Source organism: Carassius gibelio, chromosome A4 (assembly GCF_023724105.1).
Source record: "Carassius gibelio isolate Cgi1373 ecotype wild population from Czech Republic chromosome A4, carGib1.2-hapl.c, whole genome shotgun sequence".
In the NCBI taxonomy this organism is placed as follows: Eukaryota; Metazoa; Chordata; class Actinopteri; order Cypriniformes; family Cyprinidae; genus Carassius; species Carassius gibelio.
Window position 1 is genome coordinate 31,378,842 of NC_068374.1, and position 27,758 is coordinate 31,406,599.

Here is a 27,758-nt window from a genome sequence, read left to right on the forward strand (position 1 = left end):
TTGAGTTGTGCTGTAACAATGTACAAACGTTTCAGAAAAATGACAGAATTCTCTTATTATGCCCGACCAAATGTGCTTACAGTTGAAGTTGAATTGTTTTTGTGTGTGTGTGTGTGAGAGAGAGAGAGAGAGAGAGAGAGAGAATAAGAGGGAGGGGCAAGAGATTGAGAGTTTTGTGTGAGGTAGAGAGCGTGATGGAGCTTTCAGTTCTTTGAGTGTGCGCGTGTGTGTGTGTGTATGCTGGTCAATGCTCAGCAGTGTAGCAGCTCTCAGCCGCCCAGCAGGAAAAATCCCATCATTCTCTGCATACCGCACAAATTCCAGCTCGGCTTTCACCTCCTGGCCCCACTCCTCCACCCCTTCCCTCTCTCTCTCTCTCTCTCTCTCTCTGTCCCTCCCACCACCACCTCCTCTCGGCCTGCTCTTACAGATGAAGACTGGCCTGAACTCTCTCAATCACAGGTCCTCTTACATTTACATGACATTTTCATTTATGTATTTAGCAGATGCTTTAATCCAAAACGACTTACAGTGCATTCAGGCTATACATTTGGTTTTGTTTTTTTTACCAGTATGTGTGTTCCCTGGAAATTTATCCCATGACCACAAGGCTCTACCACTGAGCTACAGGAACTACTCTTATCTTCTCTTAGCCTAATCTTTGACTGCAGACCCAATACTCAGCTCAAGATTTCACTAATGCCATAACAATATAACCACAATAGTAACCTGTGTGATGGCTGCCTTGCTTCATTTAAAAAATAAATCAATAAAATCTTAGTACAAACCAAAACTACAGTTCCCAGAAGAACTCTATGAGCTTCAAACTGTGCTCAAAGTCTGTAAAGAAATAACCTATACTTTCCACATTAATTATATAAATCTCTACTGTATGCCAACAATCCTTTAAATTTTACCAAGAGAATTTAAGGTGAAAATGTACAGACATACTCGAGAACTCGAGAAGGGATGGTTAACCCCAGAATTCTGTTATGATTTACTCACCCTTAATCAGAATAGCAACGTTTTACTAAACAGCCTTATGCTGCACATTAAAAACATGCAAAGCAACAAATGAATAGTATTCAACATATTTTAGCTTTTTACAGAAAATATTCAGATGTAATCCCTTTTTTAATCGTGAACTGTTTCATAAATAACTAATTTAATTTAAAAAAAAATTCTCAGTAACTGTAAAGGATTACAGAGAAATGTATTTTGCAATTAAATTACGTACTCCCCAATACTGCTGGTTAAGAATGACATGTAGGTGAGTAAACTATTTTCTTTTTGGGTGGATTATCCCTTTAAGTTCTTTTTCTCCTTCCTGGTGAATAATGATTTACTTTTCTACATGCTGGTTTTCACCTACTCAAAAAAGAAAAGGACTATCAATGTGAGAACATTCATTATGCATCACGGCTCATATACATCGCTCACCGCACATCATCATATCACCATAATCAAAATTGCTCATAGTACAGTTCTTACATGATCCATGTGCTGATGACACATCATCAAGGATATTCACAGAGTCACTTTACACCATATTGAGACAGGAATTACACTATTCAAATCATTATCATACCCTTATTTTATGTCTTATTTTTGCATACAGTCTCATCCTGGGTGACTTAAAAAGCCCTGGTGCTTCAGCCTTGATAAAACTTGCATAAAAGCATGAAAGACTCTTTCATGTTTCTGACCGCATTACGCAGCTCTTTGGACCTGATGAAATACAGAAAATGTCAGTCTCGTCAAGTTCATTATGACCTGACTTTGAAAATAAGACTCTTGACTTTGGTTCGGACGGCGACTGCTGTACAGCCAGACAAAGAAAGTGTGTTGGTTTTTTTTCTAATGGATATACAGAGGAATCCAAATGAGTTTTTTTTCCATTATTTTTCATTAAAAATATTATTTAAGAGAATAAAAAAACTAAATACGTGGAAGTGCTTCTATTTGAATTTATTCAAAGTAATATTTAAAAGCACAACAATTAAAAACAATAAAATAATTCTTTTTTACATTTTACAAATTGAAAGTGCTTCTGTTTTTATTACATATTTAAATGCATACCATTTTAACAATTTGTTTAAAACTGAAAATGCTTATATTTTGATTTTTATTACTAATAATATTTAAAAGAATAATTAAAAACAATGAACTAAATCAAATTTTTACAAATTAAAGTGATTTTATTTTTAAAGCCATTCAAATAATTCATATTCAATCATTTATAATTCATAATTCAATAGTTTACAGTTTTTTTAATTTTAATTACAAATAATAATAAATAGTTTCTATTTGCTTTGCATATAAAAGATAAAAGTTAAATAATTACAAATAATATAAAATATTTTTCACATTTTTAATAATTATAATTTCTTTTTCTACATTTAATTTTACCATTCATTTAGACTTTAAACTCCAGATAATGTGGTCTCAAGCTTCTGGACCCCATTGTATTTAAGCACATGAAATTTGTTGCAATTTCTCCAGATAATACACACATAATGTCCTTATCTTCTTTTAAATCTAGCTTTCTGCAGTGGATTGAGAGTGAATACTCTCTCAGAAGAGGAAGAGAGGGGAGCTGAGGGGAAAAGAGAGCTCTTGTTTTGCCTCTTTCTCTCTCAGGGCCTCCCAAGATGCCACTCAGGGAGAAGCTATTAATCATTGACAGGCCCCCGTGGCTGTGTGTGTGTGTGTGTGTGTGTGCGGGGCCGTATGGACTCAGCACAGGCAGGACATTGAGAGTAGATGTCTAAAGCCAGGCTGCATTAGCAGCATTCTCCACACCCACTGTAAAGCCCTCTCTAAGACCTGGGAGTCTGTCCCTACAGCAGGTGAAAAAACTCCCCACCGTCCCACAAAGAAAGCACAACGGTGGCATGCATACATACACACACACACATTCGCAAACACGCAGCTGAAAACTGATCTCCCACAGGATATGCTCACAGTCCTGGCTGCCTCCTTTCTCACAGACTGCCAACAATGTTAAACCCAGGAGAGAGTATGTGTGAGAGAAAAAAAGAGAAATGGAGAGACAGAATCATACACAGGGTGAAGGGGGAAAAAAAAACTAGAACGGGAGAACGAGGGCAGGTAAAGGTCAAAAGAGAAAACAAGGGGGTGTCTTTGGGGACAAAAACAAGAAAAAACAATGGAAACAGAAGATGGAGAGAGTGTGTAAAAGAAAATGCAAGGAACAGACAGAGGTGGGCGGTTAGCATAAAAACCGGTCTTGGTGTAATGTAGCTTTAATCTGGTATTTCCTTTTCGCAGAGCGAGAGATATTTCTGGGGAAGGGTGGGAGAGTAACATACACTCGACGATGTCTCCTGGCCTCGAAACCAGCTGCGAGGCTGCTCTGCCCTGGCTGCTCACTGGGCCTTAACAAGAGCACATCTAACCTGTGTTAGCAAACACACACACACACAGAGAGAAGAAAGGAGATATACAGTCACTCCATCTGACCCGCCACCCCATAAATACATAGTGACATAGTCCAGGTGGACCTAACACTCATAAACACATCCACACAACCATTGTACAGCACTATAATGTAATCCAACAGACATTAGAGTAGAAACAAATAGCAAAACAAATGAGAATAAATTCATTGTCTGATCAGAATTTGGTGGCAAAATTAAAGTAATTACATAACGCTTATTTAGGACTAGTTGATTATTAAAATAGTCTATAATGCATAATTTTTTTTTTTTAACTGAGAACGAAATTCTGCTGAAAAACTAACATCTGAAATGAGCATCTGTTCAAAATCATTTTCTAATGATAAGCTGCTAGTAAGAAGATTAATAATAAGCAGTAGTTTAAGTGTTTCATTTAAATTGGTGCATAATGCACAAAGTATTGCTACCTTAGAAGAATTGACTGGATCCCGTGCTTGAATACAGTGCTGAAGAGTACTGTATGCTTCTAACTTGACTACATTTTCCAGAAATAGTGTGACAGTAGTCACACTAGCTGTTTACAAGAAAAATATACTGATTCACTTAGATATTTTTATAGTATTCACGTTATGTTATGTTCAAGTACTGTTATGTTCATGTTCTAGTTTTTCAAGATGTCAAAGCTGAATTTTCAGCATCATTACCCAAGTCTTCAGTGTCACATGATCCTTCAGAAATCATTTTAATAATAATCATTCTAATATACTGATTTGCTGTTTACAAATTATTATTATTTTTTTTATCACTATCAGTGTTGAAAACAGTTACTGCTTTTCTGTGGAAACTGTGATGCATTTTTCTTTGATGAATAGAAACAACTTATTTGAAACAGAAATCTTTTATAACATTACAAATGTAATTTTAATGGATCCTTTACTAACAAAAGCATTAATTTAGGCATAAAACACCTTACTGACCCCAAACATTTAAAGAGTGTATAGCTAAGTACATTTTTAGAAATATTCCCAAACTCAGTTTAAACTGAGCTTGCTCACACAAGTGAACATGTGCATGTGTTTTTTTTTTCATTTTATTGTAAGCACAGCTGAAATCTGCGGAGGCGGAGCTTACATTCACAACACACAAGGGGCGGAGCTGTAACAAGGCCAGACACCACCCGTACTATAACTCCAGGTGAAGATATCAGAAAAGTGTGCCGGGTTAGAGATAAAACGACTATGTTCTTCATCCTTTGCATTTCTTTTTACACCTCTGCATCTTGTCAAAAATCCTCTCTATATCTCTCGCTGTCTTAGGCTCCAGGGCTTGCTGCACTGGTGCAGTGAAGCTGTCAGCTGTGCCTTACATCCTGTTTGAAACTGGGTGCTGCACCGTCTCAGGGGATTATCATAGTGGAACAACATAAAAGATGCTGGCTAATAAAACAGCGCAGAACAGAGAAAGACACAGTGAGAGAGGGAGAAACGGGGGGAGAAGCAAAAAGAAAAGGTTGTTCAATATGGATCGGATTGTCTTCCACCCTCCCCCTTTATCCGTCTCCATCGCTCTCCCTGGTCCATCACCTGCTGCGGTTGGTCCTGAGGCAGCAGGCAGGCAGGCGGGCAGCTGGCCAGAAAGGGAAAGGCACGGCTGGGCTGGTCTGCGCTGGGCCGGGCTGTGCTCAGACCATGTCCCTGGCCTTCTGAGGCAGGGAGCCGCTGGCTAGAGCTGCTTTCATCCTCCCAGCAGAATTAATCACCAAAGCCTTCAAGCTGCCAACCAGCAGAGGAGACTGTCAGCCAAGAGGGGTTCTGGCACCAGCCCAGGCTTCTATCCCTGCAGGGGCCTTCTATCAGATCAAAGACTGCCACCATCATGTCCCCCCTCCCCACACACCTCTTTTTTGTTGATCTGGAAGAGGGGACGTAGATGATTCTGGAGATTTTATGGGGAAAGAAAGCTAGCTTGATGAGAACGTAGATATGTGTAATTAGATTCTGAATGTCTAATGAGGGATGTGCGGTTCCTTTCAGGGTTCGAGGAAGATGATGAGCACCTGGCTTGAAGCGAAAAATCACTTTATCCACTAGCACCTCAGCCAAGTCACATCCCCATGACAACCACGAGCCAATGAGATGGCTGCCACTTGGGTCACACAAGCCTCCCACAGCACTGGACAATACGTCCGAGAGGAAATGCTCTGGCTCTCATCTGAGAGATACACAGCTCTGTTCATCAGGTTTAAAAAAATGATCTGTGTGCCGTTGTGTCCACCAAATGCCATAGTTACTGGAGTTGATGCAACTATGAAACCACAGTAAAATAAAATGGCATTGCCTTTATGACATTAGAAGTGTATTGTCGCAATAATTAACTACCAAATCCAAGTTCAAAACAATCACTGATAAATTAAGCAAATTACAACTTACACAGTACACAGTCTTCCCCATAATTGTGTAGCTTACAGATCTAGACTGAGAGACCATTTAAAGACCTTTGCAGGTGTTTTGAGTTAATTAGCTGATTAGAGTGTGGCACCAGGTGTCTTCAATGTTGAACCTTTTCACAATATTCTAATTTTCTGAGATACTGAATAAAATAAATTCAGTATAAAATAAAATAAATAAACATTTGAAATATATCAGTCTGTGTGTAATGAATGAATATAGTATAGAAGTTTAACTTTTTGAATGGAATTAGTGAAATAAATCAACTTTTTGATATTCTAATTATATGACCAGCACCTGTATATCCATAAGGGATCGTTATGGAAGCCTATTTTCACCACTATATATATATATATATATATATATATATATATATATATATAAAAGCAGATTGTGACTTTTTATCTCCCAACTGTTTTTTTTTTTCAAATCTTTGTTTCTTGTAATACTGAGGGAAAAAAATTGTGAGATATGAATTTTGACCTTTTTCTATACATCCATCTCTTCACCCGTCCATCCATCTATCTATCTATCTATCTATCTATCCATCTATCCATCTCTCTATCTATCTCTCTTTCACTTAATGCAGTCTGAATAATTTGCTTCTCTCCTCTCTTCCCTCGGGGACAGCAGGGTTTAATTGATTAGTGTCTGGCACAAGACCAGATAAACATGCAGATTTGGCATCTTGGTTAGGGACTGTTGCTCATCCACCTTAAGTGCACGCGCACACGAACACACACACACACATATATTTTGTCAGGGGGTTGTGCTTCAGTGGCACAAGGAGGCAGCGTTAGGTGTCTGCAGGGACTCCACCCCGCTGAAGGCTGCCGACGTCGTGGCTACTTATAGCCATGCCATAAATCAAGCTGTCAGTATCAGTCACGCTTGCTGGCACACTCATGTTCCAGAGCGGTCCTCTCCACACGCCCTGTGCTAAACTTTCTCTCCGAGACGCTGTGAGAGCTCAGCGTGCCATGACCTGAGTTGAAGTCAAAACAGAATATGTTGCAGGAATAAAAACAAGAACTGAGAAGCAGTTTAACATGTCGGCCCATATTCAGAAGGTTGTCTTGATTCATAATGTAAATGCTCTTGTCATGGAAAAAAGTTTCCTTCATTAGTGGAGTTTGGAAGAATATCTGCGCTGTAAAAGAAATATGATTTTTCAAAGTCGGAAAATTAAACAACACTTTTTGGAGTGGATTTGAAGATAAAATACTATTTCATGTAATGAAATTCAGCTATGTTTTAAATAATCAGTAAATTACTTAAAATGCTAAAAAGTGAATTAATACTTCATTGGCCATCATTCTGTATATACAGGCTTTGGGCAAAACAAACAAACAAACAAAAAAATTAAAATAAAAACAAATAAGGAGAGCAACTAATATCAGTTGACCACTAGTTAGCATATTGGATATAGACATTTATATATATTTATATTATTTTATATTATTTTTATTAGTTTGAATTGCCTTGAATTTATTTTTAATATGTTTATTTATTTATTAAATATATATTTCTATATAATTTTCCTGAATTTTCCATCTAATATTCATATTTTATAAGTTTCATTTCAATGACCAAAACATTTTTTTCGTTTTAGGTTTTCCAAGTTTCATTCCTTCCTCTTCCTCCTTATTTCCTGTCCTCTTGTCACTAAACCAATGAAAAATAAATAAAGATAAGAATGTGTAATGTGATCACTTAAATTATCTTAATCTCTTTGAAAATCAATTATAGATGACATATTTCTGCAATATCTTTGGGAAGATAAAAATGTGAGTTTAGCACTCTAGGCCACAAGGGGATCAGGCTGCTGGTTCCCTGCTGAAGGTGCTCCAGGGTCAGGGGAGAACCAGGTGTTAATGAGTCATGGTTGAGGGCCAGCTCCAGGGGCATCAAGGGTGATGCTAATCTCCCTGCTTTAAAACTAAACCGAGAGAGAAACAGAGACATTACACCTAGAGTAACACAGGATTCTGGGTCACAAGGCACCTGTTGTCCATCTGACCCCACGTGCCTGCTGCACACACATCCTCATTCAATCCCTCCCTGACTAATGTCACAGCCTCAATGAAGTCTGCCGATTTCATGCTAAAGGGAGGTTGGGGCAGGCAGGACACTTGTTTGTCTACGCGCTGTCGTCAGCCCCCTGTGGCTTGAAGCATATGGGAAAAGCTTGTGGTAAACCGAACAGATCCACTATGGACACTGGAGTGACATGCAGGCTTCATGATGGATGCCCAGGGCTTATAAGGGAAAGCGGTCCAGCTTGGCACAAGTGAACAGATATATAAAATGTAAATAGGTTTCACCATGTTTTGTGATCTGGTCACATAAACTGTAATGGTTGTGAATACTAATACATCCTGATGTAACACAGACAAGAGTGAAGGACCTACTCATCAAATACACAATCACTCCACCAAAGAAAAGGCTTTAAAAAAGAAGAACCATCTGATTGAAAATTGTGGAAAAGTTGGTATACGGATATGCAAAAATTCACAGAATATCTTGAGTTACTAGTTCACTTAATGCAGGTGGCGCCATTGAAATAACACTTCACTGAAAATGCAGCAAATCATGTTAAAATATGTTGGAAGGCAAAAGTTTTGTTTGGCCTTTACCCCCTTTTTGTTATTTAATAAGAAGCAGAAAAACACTGGAGCAGTATGTGACGTTTGTAGCCACAAAGTTTCAGACCTTGCCTTTGAAATCTGGTCACACATGGTCACAGGAGACACATTTGAGAAGCATGTCGCTAGGTGTAAACAGCAATGAGTCTTGGCTGACCACGTGTGATCTGATCACCCGAGATGAATGTTAATACAAGGTGTCAACAACATGACCTAAACAGATGAAGTGAACCTACTCGATTTTGGCATGCAAAAGATAAAATGACACACAACAAGGTGGTGTTCAAACAAACACATTTTGCATTTTACTGGGCTTCCTTTTTTTGTTTTTCTATGTAAATTGGCAAGATAATGTGTTATGCATTATAAAAGCACTCAAGTTACAACTTAAAAGATTTTTTCAATCCACTGCTCTGTCTCTCATGTTTTTAAATGTAAAAGTGTGAACGGCCCCTTGAGGTTACATGTGCAGTTTTTAATGAGCTATAGTGTGTTTTTGTGTAGTTTTTGTATAGCCGTCCTTTATCTGTCCAAGGGTACATGACACAATACGTAATCGAATATTTGAAAGATTAAATACATGTTGAGCGTCACCTCTGACTTTCAGAATAAGTGCACAGAGCCAAAACCAACTGTATTCGAATAAACTTTTAAACATGCTGGACAAAGTCAAGCTACAATCACATTAGGATTGTCCAAAAAATCAGACTGGTGCAGAGTAAAGCAACTTTCACAAATGCCTCTGTGTGACTTAATTATTTAAAATGAATTATTATTTATATATTAAAATAATCTAACAAAAAAAAAAAACACATACTACATAGAGGGGCCTTTGAATATTGCTTTAGAGAGAAGTCAAGCTACACTAAAGCATTTAAATGACAATTTAAGACAAATTATTTATTTAGTCTGACAGAATATGCACTTTTAAACTGCATGTAATTGTGCCTAGTGTGTCTTTGGTAGGTGACCTTATAAAGGTTTGGACATTTAACTGTGTGTTCCTCGGGGGTCTGAGACCCTGTCTTCTGCCACACTTCTGAGAAAAAAAGCAGGACATGATTCTCTCTCTCTCACCTAAGCCCTCCCTTGTGTTTTTCCAGCCGAGCTCTTTCTGTGAAAAACAATTAGACTAAAACTGCTCAATACCCAAGGTCCTCCGTAACGCTTCTGTTTAAATAGAGCCGTCAAGGTGACTTTTCTCCAAACACCCACTGCTTTTTCTCTCTCTCTCCTCCTCCTCCTCCTCTCTCTCTTGCTCGGTCTTTCTCACACACTCACTGTTTCCCTCTCATGCTGTTATTTCCCACTGTGAAGACTATGTCCGATCAGAACACCTTTCTCTGACAGAACACGCTGCAAACGCAGTAACAGTGTGTGTCATCCCTGGGAGAACAAACCCATGATTCCCTGAAGTGTGCTGGGCACAGACAGCAGGGCAGCTCCATACACACACACACACACACACATTTATTATCTGACAAACACTCTCTTTGCTTTCAGTGATTAAAGGAGAGAATAGTTGGGTAAAAAAAAAAAAACAGGAAATGTGCGACAAATAAAGGTGGGTTAGTCAGGTACAGCAGTCCTGAGAGCCCACTAAAAATAACTGAATGTTATTGCATTAAATGATAAAATACCAAAGCAAATTGCAAAATAAAAATAAAAAGCTGTTTTTCTCAGAACTAACTTAAAACTTCAGAGCGATTTTTAGTGGATACAGTTCACCTCATATTAGTATACTACTCTTACTATTTCAATATTATAAGTTTTGAACTTTAAAAAACAAATGTGCAAAAACTGTGCCTTTAGAGATATGACAGCTTGTCGCTTGGGGAATATCCTTCCTGGAACACATTTATACCCCTGAATGGTGCATATAAGTACCATTTTGTTCCACTAAGAGTATAATCTGATTATATCTGATAAATTAACCACAAGTTTATTTTAAAATGTAAATGCAATTTCAATCAGTTGAAAAACATCTGGCAAAAGCACAAATGTAAATGTATTGCACTGATTATTGTTAATGCATTAATTAACAACACTGACTAATGGGAGCTTATTATAAAATGTTGTTTTTCTTGAAAAATGTGCTTGAGCTTTCTTCAGAATACTTTTTGTGCTGTTTTATGGAATGCAAGGACGTTCAAACATTGTGCCTTAAGTGTCTAGATATGTTTTAGCACCACTGTGTAGATACAAAAGATCTGGTGAGAGTTTGAGAAAAGGGAAAACAACTCAAAGCAAAAGTGGAAAAGGCCTAATAAACAAGCAAAAATGGCAAATAAAGCATTTTGCTTGAAGGATCTGTCCTTCTCTTTCTCTCACTGAACAGATTAGCTATTAGAGAGAGATAGAGAGAGCCCAGGGCCACGGCCGGTCTGATCCGCCCCACTCCCTGAGGCACTCTTAATTCTGACACACATTCATCACTCTCTCCCACACTTCATCATGAGCACTCCTCTAAGCTCACACCTCCAGATGAGATCCCAGTTCTCTCCCTCGCTTCCCATCTTCAAGCTTCCTCTCTTACAGCTCTGCATGAATTTACATGACTTGCTTTCATGAGAATTATCAATGTCAAATGCAAAAGCAACAACAAAACACTCTGAAGCTGTCAAAGCTGCTCTCTGACAAGAGAAGACTGGATGTGTGTTTCAATGGGTAGGGCAGAGATGGGATAAAAATGCACTATAAGGTCATTTAGCCTCACCCTGCTGGCTCACATACAATCTGTTGGCCAATAGAAGAAAAACACTGAATCTTCCAGGCCTGTTCTCCATAATCAGGGCGAGGTTGAGCTCAACCCTCTTCCTGAGGTGAGACCCATGCTGATGGACAGCTGCTCTTGCTCTGTCCACCCTAAACCACAATTCACAAGCCCTGTGAATTGTCAAAGGCATGGAGTCTGTCTACAAAAGCTGGTTAAATGCAAATGACTGTATACAGTGTCAAATGTGTGATTTTATTGCAAAAAGTATGAATATTCCTTTCTAAATCTATAACAGCTGAGCTTGGTAATCAATATTGTCAGTTTTGTGCAAGTTCACCTTTAGGTGGTTTTATTTTATGATGCTAACAGCTTATAAAACAAGAGTGTTTCAGAACAGAAGAAAGGGGCAAAATGTACACTATGCAAATGCACAGAGCCTTCCAGTTTTGCAAGCCTGCATTTTACATGTGAAATATGGCAAAACACAATGCATACTTCATGTACAAGATGACTATAACTGCCCATCTGTGTACTAATGTTTGTTACTGCCACATTAATGCAAGGATGTACGTTCACATCCATGTGAAATGCTATTTGCAAGCCATTTTATTTCCTTAATGTGATGTAATTCCAAGTTCCAAGTATATCAGACTGGAACCATGAACAAACGTAAATGTACTAAATCAGTGCTGAAATAGCTCTTTGACTGTTGGGGAAAAAACACAGATTATGTTTCTGGCCTGAGTCTGTATCTGAGCTCTCAAAGCACTACAAAATAGAAAACCGAAAACAAATGACCAGCACTAGAGACATTTCCTTTTCTCATAATGATGTCTAAAGTAACAAACAAATTACATAAAAAGCTAAATGACTGCTGAAGCAGAAGGAGAGACACTGCAGAGTTCTGCCTGACAACAGATAACAGATGTGTGTATGTCCAACTGCCTCCTGGCCGTGTTTGTTCACGCACAGAAAGACACAGATACTGTATATCAGACCACATGCAGATATCAAGCATTGTCACGTGACATCAGAATTCTCAAAGTTTCAGATGAAGCTCCTTCTTTGAGATAAAAGGAATAAATGACAGCAATGACTGCAAGAAAGTCTCTCAATTGTAGAGATGTGTGTGACCTCCAAAGCAGGGGTATTTGAATATAATCAAGATACTAGGTTTTAGTCATATTTTGAATTAGTTTTTACTTGTATTTTAGTTGGAATTTTTTATTCATTTTCATTTTTATTAGTTTTTTTCTATACACCGATTTCATGCATTTTTATTTTAGTTTTAATTATTTAAGTACATCAAGATAAATTAAGTGAACATGAGAAATGTTGCCTTAGCAACTAATGTAAATAAACCAAGTTTATATTTTTAAATAATTTAAACTATTATATATTGAGAAATAAAAATGGTTTTATGGTGAAATGTTTATGTTAGAATGTCCATTCAAAACCTATTTAAGATCAAAACAGCAGTGATGACATCATTGGAATATTTGCACACCGAATTGCGAACTTTCTTGCATGTAGCTGCAAACTGAATTCTGATCCCATTCCCCAGCACTTTTAAGTTAATAATCATTGTATTTTGAGATACACATTGCTCATGCAGTGCAAAAATATAAGTAAACAGTAGCATAAAACAACATTATGAAGATGCAGTCACATTGTTGTTTGGCAAAATTTGTTGGGCAAGAAAAAAGGTTTCCCACATTTTTTATGTTTGAAAGTGACTTCTAGCTGTGTGTCATACAGCAGACATGTGGCTTAAACAAATCACACACAATCTTATATGGCTGTTGTACCCAACCTGACTGAATATGGCAACTATTACATCACCTCATTAATATTCATGAGCCAGGCAGATTATTGGGTTTATAATGTTTCCTTCTACACATTTCAAATCATTCTTTCACCCTTGAATTTACATACTGCGTTTCTCACCATCTCTATCATCCTCTCTACTTCCTTTGCATCGTTCTCGCCACATTCCCATCTTCTCGCCCTCCAGCAGAGTCAGATTAGAGTCTGGACGGCCTGTTCCAATAGCAACAGCATTCAACAGCCCCTTTCTCTCTCTGTCCCCACACACTCTTATTCTGGCCTTAGTACATTCTCAAGGTCTTAGCAACATTACACAATCGCACATTTTCAAATTCTTCAAAATCTTTTATATAGCACCACCGCTGATATTTCGAGTACTTCCTTCTCTCAGTGCAGCACACACACCCTCTAACTCTCTCGCTGTGTGTTGACTGTCAGGGTGTTTGTTACTTTTCTCTGCAGCGTTGCGCTCCATTGCCTGCTTCTTCCTCCTCCACACAGGCTCGGCTCTCTCTCCCGCAGCTCCAGGGAGATGGCTGCCCAGTTCTGACCTCTCTTGGTTGGAGAGACTGGCTCCTCTCCACCTGCCCTCCCCTCTGCTCCAGCCTCCACAGATCTAGACCTGGCAGCCACCCAGAGCCGGCTCACTCACTCACTCACACCCTCCCTCAACCCCACAGCGGGCGATACTGCATCGCTTAGGTGCGCAAAAGACAGTTTGAAGTCCGGCAATAGAGAAAGAGATAGACAGAGCCAGACAAAAAGGGAAAACATTGTCACTATACTACACTGGTAAGCACTGTTCACCAAAATGACACCAAAATTGACATTATTATACATTATACATTTCTGTCACTTTTGAGCAATTTAATTAATCAAATTAATGCATTTAATACACAAAGTATTAAATTCTTAAAAACTTTACTGAGCCCACACTTTTGAAATACCAACTGATTTACATGATTGTAAACATGTTTACCATGGTAAATATTCTGATAGATTCAGCTATTCAAAAGAGAACCAGAGGCGAGTGTGTGTTTGTGCAAATATGGGCCACGATGGGGGGAAATCCATTGCCAGCTGAACCCAGATTGATGATCGTCTCTCACAGCGGCAGCAGCATCTGGTAAATGCCCACACGCAGAGAACAACCCCCTTCACAGGCTACTAATGGAACGGCCCAAATTGGTGTTTGGGCCCAAACCAAGAACAGGAGTATCGTCTGTAGCCATGCAGAACCAGAGAGCAGACAGCTGGGCACAGATACTGATTGATCACAGTGGCGCGGACAGGAATGTGGAGTGTGGAGAGGCAAACGGGGAAAGGGAAGTCATACGGAGAGAGAGCCTGGAGGGCTGTGTGTGTTCTGAGCCGCGTGGTTTTGAAGGACGGACACGGGCCATGACGGACACAGGAGATGCTGAAGAGTTTCAGACTGCCTCTCGACGTCCAGCTACAAGTACATGGGTAAGAGAGTGAGACCACAAACAGCAACTATACCACTACAGGAGTCTATCAGCATCAGCACTCATGCATTATACATGCTTTTTACAGAAAACATCTATGACGCATGCTTGCTGCAACAAATCCCCATGGTAAACATAACTGTCCTACCAAATAATCATTGCAGCAGAAAAAAAAAAGACCTAATATTTCCCAAATCCTTTCATCCCTGGAGTCGCTCTCCGATGTTTCTGAGATGCTATGAATCCTATTTGGCCGTTTCTGAGCTTGGCTGAAATCCCTTTTGATGGCCACTTACATAATTTGAATTCCCAGCTACCGCTTCGAATTTAGTCCTTCCTGCTTTAAATTTTAATATCTTCATTTTCTGAACCACTATTTCATGAGAGTGAACAGCTATGCAAGCGAAAATATTAGGTTTAACCAGTTTATTTTGTGATGTTGATGGTCTGATTTACTTATTACATATGTGAGGAAAAAAGAGATACATGAACTCAGTTATAATACCCACAAACTAAATTTCAGATTTAAGTGGGAAAAAAAGTGTAATAAATAAAAAAATTTCAAAATTTCAATTCAACATTTATTAAAATATTAAATTTTCAACATTTTAATATCATTTAAAAAATACATTTTATATATATATATATATATATATATATATATATATATATATATATAAAATCTATTTTCAAAAGTAAATTAAAATATAAATAACATCTATTAACTGTTGTCCCAGGAAACTAATTCCCTGCTAGTTTTATATCTAAAACATACAAAATGATGTCCAATAAATATATAAAAGACTGTGGAATCCACATATTCTAATGATAAACTTGGATTCTCTGGCTCGAGTTATCTTCATCCGCTGTCAGGACAACTTGAGCTGGTTTAAAGCGAACACTCTATCTGTCCTTCTTCAGGTCTGACCCCCTCCGTCCCGCAGCGTGCTCTCAGGGCTGATTAGTGGTCCTCAGAGGCTCTGCTGGGAGCCCTGCCTGCCTGCCCACTGTCAGTCTAATTGCAGCCAGTGTAGCTGGATCCCTGGGGAGCGCTGGTGTGAAATCCAGATATGATATGTTCTATTAACTAAACTGCAAAAATCCCCATGCACACATGCCGGCTGAGCGCGCAGTGCATGATCTGCCTCTCTAACATGCTATAAATTACAGCTAGGAAAGTGAAGGAGGAAGAAAGAAAGAGAGACTGGTGGGGGTCATAGACAGACATACTGACCAGTATTTGGTCATTTTGAGATGGTGAGAAAACCTTGAATGCATTTAGTGTGTCATTTGTTATATTTTTAAGCAATATACCAAAAAACATGAGCTGTACTGAATATCACCTGACCTTATCTCTCTATTAGTCTCTTTCTGTTCTTTATAATATTGTATCTATACCACATGCACTCTTGTTTTCTCCCTCATTCGCTCTTTCAGCATACAATCAGAGAAGATTTCAAGATAACTCTCTCATTGCATTCCTTCTGTTCCTGCATTCTCTCAGTTTCCTCTGAGGGCAGATCTTTGCCTCTGTATCAGTCTTCCCCAAATCCTCCCCCATGTTTTCTCTAAAGGAGATAGCGCCCTCTGTCTGCAGTTGCAGGAACGACATTTACGCACAAGCCATTGTCCTCATTATCAAAACATCTGCCAGCATGAGATCTTTTTATAAACTCTGAAAACAGAAAAAGACAATGACAACAGAATTAATCTTGCTCAAGGTATCTGTCCAGACAGTAAAGACAATCAGAAACAATTCAAGGCCCTCCGTCCTGAGAGATCCCAAAATCAGTTCCCTTGATACGGAGTTATCACCCTGATGTATGGTGTGCGTAGATAGATAGAGAGAGAGTGGAAGAGATGAGAGAGAGCCTCAGCAGTAGATAGAAAGAGTGGAAGAGATGAGAGTGACAATTTGGAGGAGAACAAGTGATTTGCCGTTTTTGTGAGGGATTAAAACGAAAGCAGCTAGATGCAAAGCAAAGAAAACAGCTAGCTTTGCTTAAAAACTGCTTAAACCTGCCAAAGGTTTGGTGGTAGGGTTTATACTGGTCTAGCCTGTAAACCAGCCTGCTCAAGTTGGATTTTAGATGTTAAGCAAACTGGTTTCCCAGTCTAATGAGATGATAAGTGCTCAAACCCCTTCAAAAACCAACAAGACAGACTGCGAGGCCAGGTAGGGAGACCAGATAATCACTTTATACTGGTTTAAGATGCTTTTTTCAGATATCAGCCCATTTAAATTAAAGTATAATCTCTACATTAAACATCTAAAAGACAGCGAACAAGACAAGTTGATATTCTGGATTTTTTTTTTTTTCAGGCACCAACTAACACATTTCTACATTCGATTTGATTTGAGATAGAAGTAAATACACATAATTTGAAGAAATGTTGAATTTGAAGGATTTTTTTTTCTCTAGTCAAGAAGCATTCGGTGGCAGATGCCTCTCTAAGTGTTAAACCCTTCACGCTCAGGAACAAAATAAAAAGAGCTTCCACTTCCTCCACTCATTTCCATCGTCTCTCCATCCTTCATGTAAACAATGATACAGAGCGTAATCTGAGCAAAGATCTATGGAGTAAGGTGACAAAGAGGAAAAACCCTCAGATCAATACTGCTTTTCATCTTCTTAATAATTTCTTCTTTTGTCCGACATCTTGGCACAAGCACAGAGAGGGAGAAAAAGAGCGAGTTGTGTTACTCATTCACTCGGTGCTGTTTCTCATGCATTCCAGCTTTTAGAAATCAATTCTCGGTTCATTTTCCCACAGGCGGGGACGCAGGGACACTAAACTGCCATAGAGGGGCGATATTTCCCACCAGATATGACTTGTGTCCATCTTCCTCTCCATCCCTCCCTCTTAGGCCAGCATTCACCTGGGAAAAATTGCACACAAACACACACAAGAAACACAAACTGCCATGTCACATAAACAATGGCAAATTCACTGACACATACAAAAACTTTGCCAACTTTTTCTTTTCTCTCTCTCTCTCACACACACATCTGGCTCTGACAAACACCAGGCTATATGACTGGCGTGCACTGCACACTGCTGTCTCTCTCTCTCTCTCACACACACACACACGCCGCTCCATCTCACCATTGAACAAGAGGACCTCAGGGCACAGAGCTGCAGCCGAGAGCCGTCACACTGGCAGAAAAGCCTGCAGGGCACTTACTTCCTACACCAACGGTCTTTCAAAAATGACTGTCTGTGGCATCTTCTGTGCAATCTGTGCAGTTCTCTCACTGTCCCATCACTGTCTGAATCCATCGCTAATGAAACTCTTGACTTTTGACTGTCCACTCTAAATCATCAGTTATGTTCAGAGATTTTGAGATTATTGGTTTTGGTCAATAGCTGTGCCCTACTAAAAGCCATGACAATGAATCATTTTCTCTTATCAAATAATAATTTAGCATTAATTTTTTATATGTATATACACAAACATTACCATTAAAAAATTTAGGGTCAGTAAGATTTTAAAAAGAAATTTGAAAGACATGAATACTTTTTATCCAGTAAAGATGCATTAAATTAATCAAAAGTGACAGTTATAAAATGTTACAAAAGATTTCTATTTCATATAAATGCTGTTCTCTTAAACTACTTTAAAAAATAATGTATATATATTAGTATATTATATATAAATTATATAAATAAATTATATTATATTATATATATATATATATATATATATAATATTATATATTATATAATTAGTTACCACAAAAATATTTAAGGACAACCTTAATAATAATAAGAAATGTTTCTTGAAAACCGGATCAGCAAATTAGAAAGATTTCTGAAGGATCATGTGACACTTAAGACTGAAGTAATGATGCTGAAAATTCAGCTTTTAAAATATATCTAAACATTAAACAGTTAATTTAAATCGTAATAATGTTTTGCAAAATGTTTTATCAAATAAATGGAGCCTTGGTGAGCATAAGAGACATCTTTTAAAAACGTTAAATACTCTTTATCGACCCCAAACTTTTGTACAATATAGTGTATATATTTGAAATTTCTAAAATAAAATGTTAATTTAAGTTATTAAAGTATGAGAATAAAAATTAAAATGTTCTTTCCCTATATATCTATAAATATACATACTCAGTAGTCTAATAATAATATTATAAAAAAATTATATATAAACCATGTAAACATGTATATATAAATAATATATAATTACAAAATTTATACATATTTTATAATTAAATATGTAATTTTATATTATATGAATAAATAATACATATGTGTGTGTCTATAAATATTCAACGATATGAAATAATAAAATATTAATGATCTTAAAATTAAATATTTTATACAATTTAAACAAAATACATTAAATATCATACTGTGCAGTATATCTGTCATCATCCAAAACCCATATCTGTCAGCCATTAATAATTATTGCTCCTGACTTACTGACTAATAAGTACATTTCCATCTATGTAAACATCTGTCTGTTTGCATTATTACAACAATGATGGTGATAATCACAGCACTCCTGGAACGCAGAACACCACCGAGGGAGCCTTAACTCAGAGTTACCATTCAGACCGACATGCTCGGACACACACACACAGATGCACAACGCAACACCTGTTGTACCTCGTGCGCCACGGCCCTTCCACCACGTCTGCTTTAAATGTCATCTCGAGGCCTCAGCACAGTAAATGGGTCTTTAAAAGAGCCTCCGTGAAAGTGGAGGCAAATAAACAGAGGACCACACCAGCAGTCCAATGAGTCCCATTCACCGGGGCCGTGTTTGAGTTGGCCGGCTGAAAGAGGCGTGATTTACAATAGATCAACACAGCCATCCGGCCTGGGACACACAACGCGGGCCCCCTGCTGTGTCATTTGGGGTCAGACGGTAAAGATGTGCCTCGCTAGCATTAGAGACGAGCCACGGCACCCGGCGCTTTGTCCGGGGCTGTTAGTGCTCGCTTGTTTGTTTTGCTCGTGTAAAGACCACATACTCTTGGTATCACGGGTTTGGAGGAGTTCATGGTCCACTGAGCAGCATCTTTGATCTGCTTGGCTCTCTGACAGACATTCCCTGCCCTGCTAATCCTCATTAATGGTGGGTTAGAATCCATCTTTTCATCATCTGACAAAGGTGGTGGAGGAGAGGTAGTAAGAGCTGAGAGAAAGTGATGATGCACAATGCCAAATTGCTCCCAAATGCTGCACAGCGGATTAATGGGACCCCAGATTCTATTTGTCCAGTTGAACACGTTGAAGTTTGCGTGTGTCTGTAAACTAGCTCACAATGAGGTGAAATCAGTCGTGAAATCTGCCTTAGGCAAAGGCTTTAGGCTTTAGAAAGAGAGTTATTAGGGATGTTTTTAGATAGCAGAAAATGGCAAGACACATAAAAGCTAAAAGAAAAGTGTAATTTGAAGAAGGAACAAAAATAAAGCATGAAGAAGAAGGAGAGAAAACACATCAGCACGTTAAGGGAAGTTTACGAAAGGTGCATTTGGGTTTTTTTCCACAAAAAAACTGAACTGTCCGAGTGTGTGAATCTGGCAGTGAGTATGTGAGGGGGACTCTAATAAAAGCCACTATGTTGTGGCAGTGGAGTGGGAAACCTTGGTCTTAAATGAATGCAAGAAAAGACCTGCTGCTGCTTCACGTCCCTCCTAATATCCTGATGCCCCACAGAGCCCACCATGACACATGCAGTTCTCTCTATTCTCTTTACAAAGGCCATTCTAACTCTGTATTTTAGCAAACAAAACCACAAGATCTATTGTTTTTAAATTTCACTATAAAATAGAAAATAAAAGTAAAAATTGTAAGTAATAAAATACAAGTAAAGATACAAAATTTACTTTTTTTTTTGCAATAAAACTGAATGAAAACTGCCACTGAATGCATTCACAGTTGAAAATATTGTTCTAAATCTAGCCAAAACCACATGCACACAAACACACACACAAAAACCCTAAATTTGATCACCTATATAATACCTAATAATACAGCCAATAATAATCATTTGCTCCCTCCCACTTTTTCTTCCTGTCCACTTACTGTCCTATCAAAAAAAAATTATATATATATATATATATATATAATAAACTTAAAAATAATAAAAAAATAGGCTGAGCATTTAAGATGGCGGATTAAATAACTGGAGCAATGCTTTTAATAAACAAAATGTTATAATTATCGTTATTGGTGTGAGTGGGCCTTAATACTGATAGTTGCTTTACTGAATGCCGTTTAGCATTTGTCATGCCTCCAAATCTATAAAAGTAACTATTTTTTAGAGAGACATCTAAGAGCAGGCAAATTTAGAACAATAACGGCACTTTGTGTTTAAGTGTTACTAGGTCACAGCACTAGATTAGGTGAACTCCCACCATTTGCCCCAAAAATCTTGTTTAAGAGAAACCCTTTTTTAACCCAAACACCCCATTTCCCCCTCTCTCACTGTCAGCCCTCTTCCCAGGGCTCCCCAGACCCTCACCCTATCACGCTCTTAAATGACTCCATTGAAGTCCTGTTTGCTCAAGTGGGCCCGGCCAATTATCTCCCGGCTTTCAGAGCTCTTAATGACACCAATTAAGGCTGCTGTGAGGGCCGGGGCAGCGAGGTCAGTCTCTCGTCTAGCGAGTTTATGTGTGTGAAGCTAAACTGTGGGGAAATTGTGTTTCAATTGGTGCAAGAACAAGAAAACACGTGAGAGGAGAAAATGAGAGTGTTTTAGAGAAAGGGTGGCCACATGTGAGTGTGTGTGTGTGTGTGTGTTTCTCTAGGCTAAAGCAGGATTTACACAGCTATTATACCAGTCCATTACCAGCGCTCTGCTAGTGCCCTCGCAATCTCCTTAGCTCACTCCTTAAACCCTATTCCTCACTCAATGTGTTCAAATGTGGAGAGCAGAACCGCCCGCCCTCACCCAAATCCCCTGGCAGCTCTTTAGTGCTGGCCCTGTCAGAATCCTCCGATTGCAACACATTGCTGTAGAAAAAAGACAACTGCATTTGGCATAATAATACTCATTTGCTCTACTGCAACATTCATGAATGCATATACACCTGAATCTCTCCCAATTTTTCACAGAAACAATGGCATATGATGAAATGCAGCCTGAAGTCATAGTGCAAGGAGAACAATTTTTTTGGTATATATCTACAAGTTATGTGTGGCTGTAAACCAACTTGAAAATGATGAGTTAAGTATAAAAAGGGACTTACTCTACGCATTCATGCAACAGCATTAATAAGATAAAGCGTTTTAAAAACCTTGCCAATGAAAACTTTGCTTTACAGATCTCTGGCAATAGTGATTGAAAGGAAATCTTTCCATTTGTGAGCTAGCACGCCTAATCCAAGACTAGTATAGACAAGTAGACAGATTGATCATACCCTGCTGAGAAGACCAGCATGTTTTTGATGTTGCTCTCTAGCATGGTATGTTGGGTGTGCTGGTATCACCACCAGACTTCTTAACTAGCTTAACCAGTACAGCACCAAGGGAAGATCAAAAGAGTTCAGCTATCAGCTATTAGCAATTGCATTGTACTGCACAATTTTTCAGTGTCTTGAAGCATGAATGTGAACTTTTCTGTTGCACGATCAAAATCCTTACAAAGCTTACAATTGCATATGAGAATGAAAATACATAACATCCCAATATTAATGGTCAATCTAAATATTAAAATTAGCAGAAAAATGTTAAAAGATGGCATATCTGTAAATCCTTTAAATATTTAAAATAAATATTATAATAATAAAAATCAATAATGATTACAGATATAATTAAAAACAAAAATATAATGAATTTAAAATAAACAATGCATATATAATAAAGATTATTCATAAAATTAATATAAATAATATATATACAAAGTCCCTTTTCCATTATGTTGAACTCTAACTTTAGACTCTAACTAGTTGTTTTTAACAATTTTTTTAACAAAAAAGGCTTCACAGAATTTAAAGTGATGACCAATTATCATTGCTACTCTGCAAAAAATATTTTTCTTGTTTTAATCTAAAATGCCTTAAAAAGGCATACTCGAATAAACATGCTTTTCTGATGTTGCATGTCATGAAGTAAATCCTCAAAAACATGCAGTGTACTACGGGTGGTACACTAGAACACTAACAGGTTTTAAACATCAACCTCACTTAATTTACATTAACTTCTCTGAAAACAAGACAAAAAAATAAATGTTTCTTAAATAAAGTAAATATTTATTGATTTAAGAATGTTTAGATATTTGTATTGGAAAACAAGACAGAAATACTATGCAAATCAAAGTGTTTTCACAATCCACCTCTGGTGCTTCCAAGCACTCTGATGTACATCCTTGTATGTATGTGAATACACAAACATGCAAACACGTAGTCTGCTAATATCCAGCTTACAGAAGAGACTTTGTAAACATTGCTAAACCAGGCTCAGAGCCAAAGCAGAGCACAATTAGAGCATAAAACCAGGAGAAAGAGGTACATCATCCACTCTTGCACCCTTCAAAAACTTCCAGAAACCCTGCCGCGCAGGCCACACTCGAAGACTCACCATCAGGACAACCAATTTTGCACATCATTATCTAACAGCAAGGGGGAGAAATTTACACGCATGGTTTTTATCCATTACAACACTTTGAAATCTAGTGCAGGACTCCACAGGTGTTAAAATGGTTAAACATATTGGACACACAACAGCAGTCTATATATAAAAAAATTTATCCTCTGTTCCGAATAACTTTAAATCTGAAACATACAGTAAGCACAGAGTCATTTGCTTAGCTGATTAATGTGCGGGAATATCCCTGAATCCCTGCTAAATAGCCTACAGGGAATCTTCTCGTAACACCCAGAGGTGAACACACACTCACAAATTAACAGCTGGCCAGAAGTGTTACATACAGCTGTGTTTACACTGGGTCGACGCCATGGTGCACTGACAATAATACATCCTGGTCGGAAGAAACATCATGTATGTTTTATTTTGCCGGTAACATCCATAGCCACTGTTTTGTGGATGAGGTCAGAGCAAGCTTTACTCTGCATAAAAAGTAAGAAGAAACTACAAGGCCATAAACATAACGTACTAGTAATCAAGCATGAATGTAAAGAGCAGTTTTGTCGTACATTCTTAACATTACAGTAAACTCAAGGGGGCGATAGAGTTACCCTCACATGTCTGTGCCGTTAAAAAGTGTGTCATTATGCAGGTAGCTATAGCTATAAACAAGCTTAAGGACAAACGTGCCACAGCTTATGACAGCTATTCTTTAGCGCTAGATAGACGTCATGCTAAATCTCCATCAACAAACCCAGCACTGTAATTTCAGCTTTACTCATGATGTGTTTGAGATGCAAGCAGCACTTCTGCTGATCACTGTCTCTGTGTCCAGACAGGATGTCAATACGCATGCGATGGATGCTGACGCACGTCACAACACGTGGCACAGGTGATGAAGGTAAACACATGGACAGACAGGTCCGTTCTCACTCAGACATGATGTCGATATGCTGTGCCCTTCAAGGGGTAAAAGACAAGAAGCCAAACAAGAGCATTTCACGGTCTGGATCTCTGTAATCAATGAACATAGGCTCCTATTCTCAAGGTGATGTTGAAAAAGTGGCATGTTTTAAAGAGTGCACACCTGGTTTTGGAGATTCATGTGAGCATCTGAACAAATAAACACCGTCTCTCGCATGATTACAAGCTAGAAAACAGCTCCAGTCAGGAGCCCATAATCTCTGGTGTAAAATAAGTGCAGTGCAATGCAGAACTGTTAAAATAGTTGCTCGGCAAGTCAAGATTTTAGTTTATGCTGCATTATAAGACTGGGAGAGGGAGAAAAAGATGATCCCATAAGCTCCTATTCATGTGACATCTGACCTATATTCAGGAAACTGAATGAACTCTGCAAATTTGCATTTCACATATCGTCTGCCTCTTATGTACTCTTATTTGTGTTTTATATTTAACATTTTTACCATGTTTAAATTGATTCCACAGAATAACACAGATTATCCTCAAAAATGTGTAAAGAAAAGTGTAAAAATATAAAGTGCCATAAAATATAAATAAATATATTATTAAATATATAAAAGTATATATATATATATATATATATATATATATAAAAGTATATATATATATATATATATATATATATATATAAAAGTATATATATATATATATATATATATATATATATATATATATATATATATATATATATATATATATATATATATATATATATATATATACATAGACATATATATACCTAGATATATATATATACCTAGATATATATATATACCTAGATATATATATATACCTAGATATATATATATACCTAGATATATATATATATATATATATATATATATATATGTATATATATATATATATATATATATATATATATATATATATGTGCGTGTGTATGTATGTATATATATATATATATATATATATATATATATATATATATATATATATATGTATATATATATATATATATATATATATATATATATATATATATATATGAAGACTAGCACAAAAGACTAGCTCCGGCACATCAATGACAGAAACATCGGGCTCAGGCCAGGCTGTGGGCACTTTCATCAATCCCCAAATCACTCACAGAGAAACTTACAAGACAAGTGCTTGCCTTGTGAGCAGGGGGTGGTACTATTTGCACTTAAAAGACAGAGACCCAACCCCTCAGTGGACCGCAAGGCCTAGTGGGGAGTATTATCACACTTTTGAGAGGCATCTGAATCAGGATGATCAGGAACATCAAAGGACAACCTCAAAGATCACTTTTGCTTCCTAAAAATTTGATGCTGTTGTGTTTCAAGGAAATAATGCATCTGGAGTGTCATTGCGTGTATGCACTGTCCTGAGAGCAAGAGAAAGTAAGGTAAGTGAAACAGAAACAGAAAAACAGACAGAGAGCCAAATAGTGTGTGCTATGGATGATATGGGGATCTAGTATGTGTGTGTGTAGCGTGTGCTCAGGCAAGAGAGGCAGGTTGGCTTGTGCAGGTGGGCTGTTGACGGTTTTATCTCTCAGAATCAGCTTTTGAGAGGTTTCCCAGAGCTTTGGCCACAGAAATATGACTGGTGTCTGCAGCTTCTCATTCCACCCCAGAACTCAAACATTTCATTAAATGAATCAATGTCTTAATCATCCCAACCCCGTCACATTCCAAATACCACAGAAAAACAGACAGACACATATAAAGGAGGAAAGGGGAAAACCCTGGGCTGAGGTAGGAACGAGGCTAAAAACATCTGAAAGCTAAACAGCAAGCTCTTGATCAGATATCCATTCAAAAACGAGGCTTCAGGCTGCGTGATCAAAGAAAACGGCCACAGATTCTTTAAAAACTAACAAAAGGAAAACCTCAACAAACACACTTCATTATACATCCTCTAGATATTTACTGCACCATGGATAACACATTTTCAGATTCATGCTGATTCAAATCACTGCGTTGCCGCAGAACAAATGGGAATAATCAAGTGCAACATGGAGGCCTGTTTGCTCTTACCCAGACTGTCCTGTTCAAAAAGAGGGAGTATTACAATTTCAAAAGGAAATGGTACGCCAGATTAAAGCACAGGACTCAGTGGACTCTCTTAACCTCAGTTATAAACTCCAATAGTCTTGTTAGAGGGAAAAAGTAAGTTACTTGTGAGAGAATGTGGTTTACTTTACTGTTAAGTACCGATAAGGACTTACACACAAGCACATCTGGCCAATACGTTCAACACAAAGCCTGCATATCAATTAAACCTGCACAAATACAGTCTCTGGCAGGGAGAAAAGGTAAAACACAAACACATGAATTCAATGGCCGACACAGGGGAATGAAACCCGCAGCCAGCGTTTATACACACACCAGGAGATATTGCTTCCCACTGTCTCTTCCTCAGTTCAAGCTGATAAAAGAAAGCCTCAGAGTACATCGAAATCTTCACGTGTTTGGTTAAATGACACCTGTTTATATTTTTGCGGTTAGAAACTATTTTGGCCGAGCAGACAAGAATCTTCTTATCATTCCAGAGGCACTGAAAAGATAGCTTTACATTCCACAAACACACAGAAACTCAAATACCGCTGAGAGGGCAAAACAAGAAATATCCATAATAATAAAACAAAACAGAAGCACTGAACAGTTTGCGTAAAGTTTGCTGACCCTTAACAATACCTCAGAAATGTATCTGAATGCTATTTTACGACACATTGAGCCTAAAATAATACAATCTAGCCTGTTTGTAGGATATCTTCTAATAGATCCGATCTCCTCCCAGCAACTCCCAGATGTTTGTATTCCCCAAGATTAAATTAAGTTTTAAATTATGGTCGTAAAAGCAAATTGACAGAGAAGAAAACTTAATGACCTTTGTTTTGTTACAGACAGTCCTTGCTTGATAGTCTTCAAACAAAGCAAATCCCATGGACAGTTTGCATTAAAAATATTTAACTGAAAAAAAAAACAATCTCAGAAAAACTGAGTTAAAGATAGATTTGGAAATGGCCTTTACTGAATTAATTTTTTGCAAAACTCAGATTTTATAGGACCATAGCCCAATTAGCAAACAAGGCAGACGTTTTACACAAAACACCGATGGTTGAGTGTATGTATATATTATAAAATTATAAATAATGACAATACATGTGTTTCGTCGATATCCAGTACTGAGCAGCGTACTGTTGCTATGGTTACGTCCTCAATGCGAACATGACTTCCGTTCGCGAGCGTGACTAATTTGTAATCTAATTTCTGAGGTTACTAAAGCGTTTGAAAGCACACACACATAACATCAGTTCTACGTAAAAGATCAGACACTTTAAAATCCTGGCGTCAAGGTTCAAGTCTGGCTTCCTTAAACTCCCATAATTTGGACCCTGGCGCTTTTCAAATGCCCGACAAATCTTTTTCATTGACAGACTACAGATGGCTTATTTAATAGCTGCACCAAAAGTCAGCAAGCGTCAGTCATTATTTCAGCTTCAGCACATTACATGAAGTGTTTTTGCAAGAAAATCCCGGCACGATCCAGATAAAATCATTTCAAACATTTGCCCTCAGTTTGAAAGATGTGTTCATTGAAAGCAAAGAGCGGTAAGTGTTTCAGATCCAGTCTAACATTAACTGTTCAAAAGAGTGAGTCATTTAACTCAAGCCAACTTTGGACTATTAATAAAAAAAAAAAAAACAGGATACTTT

General features: G+C 37.8%; 1 protein-coding gene across 1 annotated transcript in view; it reads right to left on the reverse strand.

Annotated features, from left to right (window-relative positions):
• The window catches only part of LOC127977212 (protein Wnt-5b-like), a 70,543-nt gene that overhangs the window by 41,123 nt on the left and 1,662 nt on the right, over positions 1 to 27,758 (reverse strand). The gene's annotated exons all lie outside the window — the stretch shown is intronic.